The sequence below is a fragment of the Peromyscus leucopus genome, chromosome 7 (genome assembly GCF_004664715.2).
Source record: "Peromyscus leucopus breed LL Stock chromosome 7, UCI_PerLeu_2.1, whole genome shotgun sequence".
NCBI classification, from domain to species: Eukaryota; Metazoa; Chordata; class Mammalia; order Rodentia; family Cricetidae; genus Peromyscus; species Peromyscus leucopus.
Genome location: NC_051069.1, coordinates 41,739,772 through 41,751,279, shown reverse-complemented (window position 1 = coordinate 41,751,279; position 11,508 = coordinate 41,739,772). Strand labels below are relative to the sequence as shown.

The 11,508-nt window shown below is 41.3% G+C and overlaps 1 pseudogene; it reads right to left on the bottom strand.

Annotated features, from left to right (window-relative positions):
* Positions 1 to 327: 327 nt before the first annotated feature.
* Positions 328 to 790, bottom strand: LOC114684414 (annotated as a pseudogene).
* Positions 791 to 11,508: the final 10,718 nt, after the last annotated feature.

Below are 11,508 nucleotides of genomic sequence, written 5' to 3'. Positions count from 1 at the left end.
AGTATCTAGAATATATAAAGAACTTAAAAACCCAAACATCAGGGAAACAAACAACTCCACTGAAAAATGGGGTATAGAACTAAACAGCGAGTTCTCAATAGATGAAAGAGAAACAGCTGAGAAACACTTTAAATAAAAATGTACAACATCCTTAGCCATCAGGGAAATGCAAATCATAACTTTTATTCTTGTTAATTTCTCTCTCTCTCTCTAGGTCTCTCTTTTCATCCCTTCTCCCCACTCCAGTCCTCCCCACCTCCTTATTACTTGCATACATACATCTCCCTGCCTGCCTCCTTTTTTTTTTTTTTTTTTTTTTTTTTTTTTTTTTTTGCAGTTTTTGTGGTTTTATTTAAACACAAATAAAACACAGAGGCAAGCCATCTACTCGTTTTCTTTGCTGCGTAGCCTGGCATTGGGATTGGTGACTCTGATGGCCGGCTGTGCTGCTCTTTCCACGATGGCTTTTCGGTTCTTGGAGGAAACGCTGTGAGCGATCTCAGCACAGTAAGTTTTGTTGTACATCAGCAGCACTTCCAGCTCCTTGACATTGTGGACCAGAAACTTCTGGAAGCCGCTAGGCAGCGTGTGCTTGGTTTTCTTGTTGCTCCCATAACCAATGTTAAGCATTAGGATCTGGCCCTTGAATCTTCTCTGCACCCTGTTGTCATACCTCTGGGTTTCTGCCAGTTTCGCTTAATTTTGACATATCGGTCTGACTGGTGCCGGATGAACTTCTTGTCCTCCTTTTGACGATCTTGGGCTTCACCAGAGGCTGGAGGGCAGCCATGATGCCGCTAAACAGATGGCAGCCACCTCTCCCTGCCTCCTTTGAGACAGAGTCTCTTTTAGCAGCCCTAGCTGTCCTAGAACTTGCTATATAGATCACCCTGGCCTCATAATCACAGAGATTTGCCTACGTCTGCCTCCCTAGTGCTGGTGTTAAAGATCTATATCACCAGGCCCAGCTCACACTTCATTTTTATTTTGGTACATCTTCTGAAAATATTCAACACATATCATGATATGTGTTGTCCCTGAATATTTCAACACACATCTCCAAAGAACAAAAGCCATATCCCTATCACCATGCCTTGGAAAGGCAGCATCGTTCACTGCCTTGTGACAGCCTGTGTGTCATCACATTTTTTTTCAGTTGTCTTAGACGTATGCTTTCTGTGTTTTCCTCTTCCATTTAGGATCCATATACATTCTAAGCCTTCCAGATGAGACTGTGTCCTTCATTCCTTATATCAGAGATTTTTTTTTCCTTCTTCCTCTCCATTCCATGGAATCCTTTGCAGAGATGAGGCCTACTGTCCTGCAGCATAGTGCACATTCTGGATTTGTTTGATTCACCTGTTGGTGAGCATTTGAGTTGTTTCTGGTTTGAGGCTATGAGTGTTCTTGTATGAGCTTTTGTCTTTGTGCATGCTTTTTATTTCTCTTGGGGAAATGCCATGGGGTGGGACAACTGGTTCATATGCTTGGTATGTTTATTTTTAAGAATCACCACACTTTTCTAATGTGAATATATCATTTTACACCTCCTAATTGTCTCACAGTGTGTGCCAATACTTTGTGTGGTTGGTTTTGTTAATTGTAGACATGCTAATGGATATAAGTAATATCTAATTGTGGTTTTACTTTATATTTCATGATGAGTAATAGGTTTGAGAAACTTTCATGTGATTAACCATAATGTATCTTTATTTCTGAAGTGTCTGCACACATCTTTCAGCTGCACTGTATTAACTTGCTTCTATTATTCATTTGCTTGTGAAATTGCTATCCATTGTATCATATTATGTATATAGGTAAATCCATCATCTCATATATGCATTGATACAGAGGCTTTTCAGTTTTATGTGGTCCCATTTATTAATTGTTGAACTTAATATCTGTTCTATGGGTGTCCTTTCCTGTGCCAGTGAGTTCAAGGCTGCTCCCAATGTCTCTTCTATCAGGTTCAGGGTAGCTGGTCTTATGTTGAAGTCCTTGATCTGTGGGAGGCCAGTTCCCACCTTTAAAGGGTTCCTATGAGGAAGAGAGAGGAATAAGAAACTTTTAGATAGAAAAAGAGCAGAGAGGAAAAAGACAGAAACACAGGATAGCTTTGGAAGGACCTGGATCAAAATCTACCAGCCCCTTCTGTCTCTTCAAAGGGGCTTTTTATAACAATGCCAAGGAGTGGGGCAAAAGACCTCCCTGTTGCTAGATCAAAGAATATCACACAGCCAAGTGCAGACCCTTCCAAACACCTGGTAACCACGCCTATGGTCAAAACATTCCCCTATGCAGCCGTGCTGGGTAAAGCAAGCTCAGATCTCACTAGGAAACCTCTGTGGGTCTCCACACCTCCCCCTTCTTAATATATTAAAGGGACCCTCAGACCCCTCAGATAGACTGTGTTTGCCTTAGGTCATCTTCTTCAGCTAGACAAGCCTTATCTGTCTTCAAGATACACTTTCCACCAAGTATATTCTTTTTAGGTTGGAAGCCAGAAAGAAGAACATTGCCTATCCCTGACTACCAGCCTCTGGCAGCGAGAAGTACAAGCTTAACTCAACTTTGACTCAGGTCCCTACCAAGAGCTTGCAAGTAGTTGGAACAACCACAGCAATCCATAGTGCTCCCCCCCCCATAAAGGAGTAGAGGATAAGGATGGAATGTCCTTTTTGAATGGGTCTAAGCTGACTATATCAACCTTAGCTGTGCCAAGCCCTTTTTTTTTTTTAAGATTTATTTATTTATTATGTATACAGTGTTCTGTCTGTGTGCCAGATCTCATTACAGATGGTTGTGAGCCACCATGTGGTTGCTGGGAATTGAACTCAGGACCTCTGGAAGAGCAGCCAGTGCTCTTAACTGCTGAGCCATCTCTCCAGCCCAAGCCCTTTTTTAAAATCAATAAATTCCTGATGCAAATGCATCAAATAAGTCAATAAACTCCTGATGCAACTCCATCAAACTTAAAGACTCCCTTAGCTTCATCAAACCATGGTTCATTAATATCAACAGATTAACATAATTCTAGTATGAATATTACTACATATTTACAACTAGCATGAATATTACTATACATATTTACAATTCTTACATTCAAAAGCAAACTCTATAGGACTACTTTACAAACTTTAGCAAACATCTAAAAGAGATCTCTTAACAGAACTATTTACATTTTCTTCCAGTCAAGACAGAGGTACATGAATCATGAGTCACTGCAGTTAAAATTGTAAGTGAACTCAAAACTGTTTCATTTCTGAAGTTTGTGGTTCAAAGTCAGTTTTGATACTAATCCCAAAGTTCAACTGACAATTTAAAACCAGAGCCTAATTTGTCAGTGGCCTTAGAGTCTTTGTATCCAGCTTGCTTGACTCCAGGATTCAGTGAGTGCCACTACCAATGGGCTGTAACACTCGGGACAATGCCAGTCCCCCACCACAGCCACCTTACCTGTTGGCCCTCTCAGCCATTCTGGAACCAGCAGAAGTGCGCCCAGTGGTGGCTGGTCGCTGACCAGGGGACATCCCTTTACCAAAATTCATTGCAGTTCCCTGGGCACCTTGCTGTTCAATTACTGGGAACATTTGAAAGCCTTGCACCTCTTCCCTTCTGCTCCACAGGGGGTTTCTGAGCTCACCTTAGGACACCTGTGTTACCATTTGACAGGCATACAGCCTCAATCAAACTCCCCACCTGGCACTGTCTGATGAGAATCCTTGAAACAAGAGCCTTTTCAGAGATCCCCTCCCAATAGATCTCCTTTGTCTCTGCTTGTCCCCTCGCCCAAAATGCAGAGTCCCTGAAGCCATCATTGTGGCTCAGGCTCTACACTAAGAGCTCTTTTCCTGCAGCCCAGCCTAGTCAAGCATCTCACAGCAGCTGCGCCTCTCCTCGCTGCCTCTGTGCAAGCTCTGCCCTCTTCTAGATGCGTTTCTAATACTGGTTTGAAGGGAGACAGGACTAGTGGTGAGGGTTTGCCCTGTTCCTGGAGGTTTTTGTGCAGGGCAATTATAGGTGGCCTTTCCATTCTGATAGACGACCCCCAAGTGACTCTAATTCCACCCCTAAAGAAGGAAGAGAGACCCGAAGAGCTTTCAGTTGTTGAGAAAGAGAAATTATTAAGTTTTTCTGTAGGGCCCTGGCCCCCCAATTTGGGTAGCTGTTGCCTACTTGCCGACCTTGGCCAGATGTCCTCCCTATGTTGATTCCCTGCCGGTTTCCTTCTTACTGAACACTCACCGAGGTTCTTTGTTCATGTATCCTGCATTTGGTGTAAACAGCTTAGATGCAAGAATGTAGAACATTCGTAGCGAACTTCTGCCCTCTGGGTTCCTCCACTGTGCTATAAGCCTGTATTTAAGGTTTCCTCCCTCTTTCAATAAACAGCATTCGGCATTCTGCTGGGGTGAATGACCCGCTGTCTTTTGTCTCTATTGTTTAATCCACAGCTCCTCGCTCGGACACGGTGATTGGGTGATGGTAGCACGGGTGCTACCACAACATTTTTCAAGCCCTTTAGTTCTTCCCTTGTCTCATCCCAAGACTTCTGCTCCTTAAACTCAGCCTCATGGCCAAGAGGGAACTGACCCTGATTGAACGATGTTGTAAAAGTGTTCTCTCTCTCTCTCTCTCTCTCTCTCTCTCTCTCTCTCTCTCTCTCTCTCTCTCTCTCTCTCTCGGCACTGCTGGTGGAGCAGAGGATTTTGTCTTGCCTGTGTCTACCTCATGGAAAACTCCCCCCTACCACTGAGGGCTTAGATCTAAGCTATCCCAAATTAATGCACACAGGCCAAAAACTTCCACAGGAATTTTTTCTGTTATGAGAAACAGGCCCATGTTTCTCATAACAGTTTTGCATTTCGACTCTGATTCTCTCCCAGGAGTCTGTGCCAGAGTCCCATAGTTGGAAAATCAAGGACACAGCTCCTCCACGAACTCCAAGTACTTGTTGCGGTTCCACCCTAACTCCCCTAGTTTTCAAACTTTCTACAAGTGAATATTCAAACACCTGCTTACTGTTTCTTACCCTAAGTTTCTCCCTACACATATTCCTATACTTAAGTCCTATATATTTTTCCAATTTTAATAGATAGAAATTGAGGAAGAGAGAGAGAGAGAGGGAGAGAGAGAGAGAGAGAGAGAGAAAGAGAGAGAGAGAGAGAGAGAGAGAGAGAGAGAGAGAGAGAGAGTTGCTGCAGTCTAAATTTTCTATATACAGTTTTCGCTCCTGAAGAATAAACTACCACCGCCTAACCTTTTCATAATTCATAACCGGTCATGCCCAACTGTTTCCTCAGGGTTTTCCTACTCTCACTTACTATCCTCTGCACCCAAGCCCCTAGTTCTGGTACCATCTTGGGAGTCCCCGAACCTATGTCCCTGTTTGGGCACCATCTGTGGGAGGCCGGCTCCCACCTTTTAAAGGGTTCCTATGAGGAGGGAGAGGAATAAGAAACGTTTAGATAGAAAGAGAGCAGAGAGGAGACAGACAGAAACACAGGATAGCTTTGGGAGGACCTGGATCAAAATCCACCAGTCCTTTCTGTCTCTTCAAAAGGTTTTTTTTTTTCATAACAATGCCAAGGGGCAGGGCAAAAGACCTCCCCCTTGCTAGATCAAAGCATACCACACAGCCAAACATAGACCGTTCCAAACACCTGGTTACCATGCCCATGGTCAAATCATTCCACTATGCAGCCCTGCTGGGTAAAGCAAGCTCAGATCTCACTAGGAAACCTCTGTGGGTCTCCACACTGATCCATTTGGAGATCAGTTTTGTGCATCATGATAAATATAGATCTATTTACATTCTAATGAAGCTGTCTAGTTTGAGAAGCACCATTTGCTGTAGATTTGGTCTTGTCTCCAGGTGTATTTATGGCTTCTTTGTAAAAAAAAAAAAAAAATACGTGATCCTAGGCATATGAAACTATGTTTGGGCCTTCAGTTCAACTCCATTGATCAACACATCTGTTTTTATGTCAATAGCTTACTGGTTTTGTTACTATAGCTTTGGAGAACAACTTGAAATCTGGGTAGTGATACCCTCAGTAGTTCTTTTATTATTCAGGATTGTTTATCTATCCTGAGTATTTTGTGTTTCCAGATGAAGTTGAAGGTTGATTTTTTTTTCAATTTCTGTTAATAATTGTGCTGGAATTTTGATAGGAATTGCATTGAATCTGTAGGTTTCTTTTGATAGGATGCCCATTTTCTCAATATTAATCCTACCGATCCATGAGATTGGGAGCTCTTTCTTCTTGTCTGATTATTTTTTCTTCAATTTCTTAAAATTTTTATTATGTAAGTCTTTTACTTATTTGAATAGGGTTAGACCAAGAATTTTTTGAGACTATTATAAAAGATACTGTTTTGCTTCTTTCTCTGTACACACACACACACACACACACACACACACACACACACACACACAGGATTTAAAATTTTTATTTCCACTATTCAATTGTGTGTGTGTGTGTGTGTGTGTGTGTGTGTGTGTGTGTATTAGTTCAGGGTCTAGAGAGGCCAGAGGTGTCAGGTCCCCTGGAGCTGGAGTCACACACAGTTGGGTTGTGAGCTGCCTGATGTGGGTGCTGGGAATTTGACTCTTCCTCTAGGAGAGCAGTACATGTTCCTAACCAGTGAGCCAGTGAGCCATCTCTCTAGTCCCAACCAGACAAATTCTTTTTTTTTTTTGATTTTTCGAGGCAGGGTTTCTCTGTGTAGCTTTGCGCCTTTCCTGGGACTCACTTGGTAGCCCAGGCAGGCCTCGAACTCACAGAGATCTGCCTGCCTCTGCCTCCCGAATGCTGGGATTAAAGGCGTGGGCTACCACCGCCCGGCGACAAATTTTTAAATGAATTTCTTTATGATTTTTGATCAGTAAATGTTTGATTTATAGATCTACTTTATATACTTATATATCTGGGATCATGTAAAAACTTCTTGGGCAAAACAGGTCAAGGGGTAGTTGGAAAAATGTCTCCGTGGGTAAGAGGACAGGCTGCTCTTCCAGAGGACCTGGGTTTGATTCTCAGCACCCACATGATGCCTAACAACCATCTGTAACTCTAGGTCCAGGGCATCTGATGCTCTCTTCTGCCCTCCACAGGCACCAGGCACACACACATGGTAGGAACATACACATACACACAGGCAAAACATTTATGCACATAAAATAAAATATTTTCAAAGGGGCCATTATTTGAAAAACTTGCAGGAACTCTGAAACTTTGATATAGACCACTGCAATGATTCTCAGAGTCCAGAAATAAACCTGGACACACATGGCCAATTGATTATTCATAAAGGTACTCAGTCCATTGGATCAGAAAAGAAATGGTGCTAGCAAGTTTCCACATTAAAAAATTTTTCAACAAAAGCCCCTAAATTCATCCTCCAAAAAACCCCACCCACTTTGTACAATTAGAACAACCTTTCCAAGCACAATGCAATTAAATATGAAGTTAGTTTTGTGGATACCTTATGAACACTTTTAAGTTATCTCTAGTTCAAGAAAGATATCACTATTGTGACATATTGTACCTAATTGTTGATAAAATATTACAGTGACTGTGGAAATAGCAGCAGCTAAACATAGACAGCCAAGAAAGTAGTAAAAGGCAGACAGAAGACACATGAAAAATCAAAGTTAACTATCCATTTTAAGAAGTTAAAAAAAGAAACAGAAGACTCACACCGCCTCCTTACATCCAGTTTTGTTGTTGTTGTTGTTGATGATGATGATGTTTGTTTTATTTTGAGACAGGATGTTTGTCATCAGGCCCCTAAGTACTAGGATTATAGGCTTGTCACTCCATATCCACAAAATAAGGATTTTAAAGGAATTCAAAGGAATTTCTAAGGTGACCTAAAGGCCATGGGTATATTTGACAATTTTAAAGAAAAAGAAGGATGAAGGCAGGCTCATTTGAACATATACAAAGAGGAGGCCTCCATTTCTTTGTGACTCCCTGACTTCGTGTAAGAGATCTCCAGAGTCAGTCCCTTCCCCTGCCTGCCAGTCTACCACTCATCCCACCCGCTGCACTGACTGGGATGTCTGGAAATCTGAACCCAAATTTCCAACCAGAAATTTAGACTGGGGATTATTTGGAGTTTGAGCACAGAAATGCAGAGTGGCCCCAAGACAGAAAGCTGATCATCTGGTCCACAATTTGTCAGATTAGGGGAACAGCAACCAAAGAACTGAACCCCAACAAAGGGAGACTAGATATCTACACCAAGAAACACCACAAACGTCACAATTCCAGATTCCTAGATCCCAGCACAAAGACACAAATGTGAGCAACCACGACCATGCCCATGCGCTTCTTCCAGAAGCCAGCAACCTCATTGTAAGAGGCCCTGAGAAAAGCAATTTAGTTGGCACACAAGACAAGGATTCAAAACAACAATTATGTTCAAGGACCTTAAAGAGAATATGGATAAATGCCTCAATGAAAACACAGGGATACGAAAATAGAATTTTAAAGTCAAACTGAAATAAAACTCAAAACAAATATAAAGCTATAGAGAATTAAAATGACATGATATTGGCACAAACAATCATGCATAGATTATGGGTCAGCAATCTATGGCCGGTGACCAAATCTGGCCCACTGCCCATTTTATAAGTAAAGTTTTATTTGCACACAACTTCCCTCTTCTGGTGTGTGTTTGCTTTTTGCACTGTGATAAGTGAAGTGGCCGTCCCAGGTCCTAGGGTCCATAAACCATAAAATGATTATCTGTCTCCAAACATAAATATGTTTGCTAACCCTTGAAATAAACCAATGGAATAAAAGGTTCTGAGAAAGATCAAAGAATATATACACAGAAATGACATGTCAAACCAAGGATGCAACACTTAACTAGTGGGTTTGTGTCACAAATTAGAAGAGATGAAGGTAGTTCCTTAATATCTTACTATATAAAGAATATTATATATGCTTCATATATTATATATAAGTTATATTCAGCAGAATTAAAGACTTGCAAATTAAAACTCACTATTTCAGATAAAACTACACGCAATAGTTTATGAACAGATCTCCTTGGAAATTTGTGTGCACAGTTTGTTAAAAGTAAAGGGTTAAAACAAGAAAAACCAAGATTTGTTAAATGATACGTCGAAAGTGTAAAGGAAAAGACTGCTAGATTCGACTGCATTAAAGTTTATAACCCCATACAGTGAAAGAGACCATAGATCATGTCAAAAGACACAGGAAGTGATTTGTAAAAATGCAGAAGAGGGCCAGATTTAGCGTACAGAACTTAGAAGGAGTTAGCAGGTGATAGGAGTCAAAAAGATAACACAGAAGAAGAACAGAAAAAGGATACTTCCAAAAGACGACTCACAGAAAGGGTAACATCAATGAGTGGTTGAAACATTTTTTATCAGTATTAATAGTTAGGAAAATAATCATTAAACTTCAGAGCTGCCAACTCAGTGAAAATGATTAGTGTGATGATATTAGTGCTGAACGAAGGGAGACCAGGTCTGATTTATTGTTGGTTATAGATACATCCTTATAAGCACTTTGGAAAGTAGCCTAGCAGCACTTAGTAACAATGAAGGTACATAAACTCTTTGACCTAATACTCCTTCCAGGAATTTTTGTCTTGACAACTGTGTGTACAAGTGCCCCAAGAAACCTGTGGATGCCTGTCTAATGTGAACTTGTTAGTGACAGCAATAAGCCAAGTATAATTCATTCATGCATCATTCAAAATATGTCCAGTTTTACCCATGGTAAGGCCTGGAGATTACACAGGAATGCTACGATTAGAAGTGTCAGTTTGTCACAAGTGGTATTTTCTTCAAGGTTCACTGCACCATGTAACATGAAGCCATGCTTACGAAGATTTCAGATTCTGTTGCACTAAAATACACCATGATAGAGCATCTGTACACATGCACAGTTTTGTCTTCCCCAAATTGATCATTTGGGAAATATTAGCTCACTGAGTCATATGAATCTTCTAAACACGTGCCCATCTCATTACACAATGCTCCAAACAAAGCCATGCTTTTGTCGAAGCCACCAACAGTTTCACCAAGAAAATCACCAGGTGTCAGGATGCTGCCATGCTCAAGGCGGCAGATGTGTCTTTTCCAAATTCCTATTTCATTACAGGCTGGTTGCTTTCCAAACAATCAAACATTGTTGGTTGTTTTCCTTAAAGTGACACACTCCATTAACTTTGAGAACATGACAGCCAAATATCCAAGCCTGAATAAGCACAGCTTATACTTTTAAGATCTGTTGCTACAGAGGACGAAGAATACAGAAGAGGTCCATGACCAAATTTAGATACCCCATACGAAGAACACTCTGCCAGCAGTGTTGCTGGTGAGCTGGATGGGAGCAGTATGGACTTACGGGAGACTATGGTGGTTTCCAGGAAGGACAATGAAGACCCTGAATGAGGACAAAGGCTTGGGTGCAGGGAGCACACTGATAGAAAATAGTAGAGTCCAAGCTTGCTCCCAGCTTCTACCATTACGTGACTGTGAGATGGAGAACTTAGAATGAACAGCTTGGGAGTACAACACACAAAGATCCTTTGGTTATGTCCATGTTGAGGCTGTCCATGAACAAAAACTAGAATTAACTGATTTCGTGACTATTAAGAGGTGTGTGTGTGTGTGTGTGTGTGTGTGTGTGTGTGTGTGTGTGTGTGCGTGTGAGCATGCGTGCATATGCGAGTATAACTAAAGCCAGAGGAAAGATAGAATTTTGGGGAATTAGTCTAGACCCAGAGCTTAGCATACTTACTATCAGGTTTTAGAGAAGAGACAGAGGAAAAGAAGTCTACAAAGAAGTCAGTAAAGGAAGAATTATAAAACAGAAGCACCAGGAACCGTCCCCAGGGGTGGAAAGGTCCAACTAGGATGTAAGCAGGGGAGGGGGGGAAAGGGGGGGAGTGAGCCAGGCGTGATGATCAGGAGAATCTTGCAGCCTGACTGACTAGCAGCCAGAGTGCTTCTTTATTTTTACAGAATTTAGTAAGCAGGGATAGATTCACCTTGTTCCAAAACATAGTTCATATCATTTTTGGTTTGGGACATGTGTTTCATTTCCTCTTGCTCATCTTTTAGTCATCATTGGTAAGTTATGACAGAACAGATTTATCATTTCTAATTATTTTCCCTCAAGTTTTGATATCATTGATAAACGGAGTTATCATTTTTACTCATTATCCCTATAACCCAATTTTTAAGAATCTAAAGGCATATGACAGCCTGTTCCCAGGCTGGTAGCTTTGGTTGCTTCAAGGATGCTAGGCCAAAACAAAATTTCCAAGCCAGCCCAGGCAGACTACCATATCCCAAGCAGTGTGTTATTAACTTATAATGGTCAGAGTGCTCAACATAAGTCTCAGGCCAAAGCTGCTGCAGTTATTCAAATTCTGGTGTGATATCATGTTTATATTTTATATCTTTATAGAATTTGTCTATCTGTCTAATCCTGCCATTCTGTTGTTGCTTGGTCATAT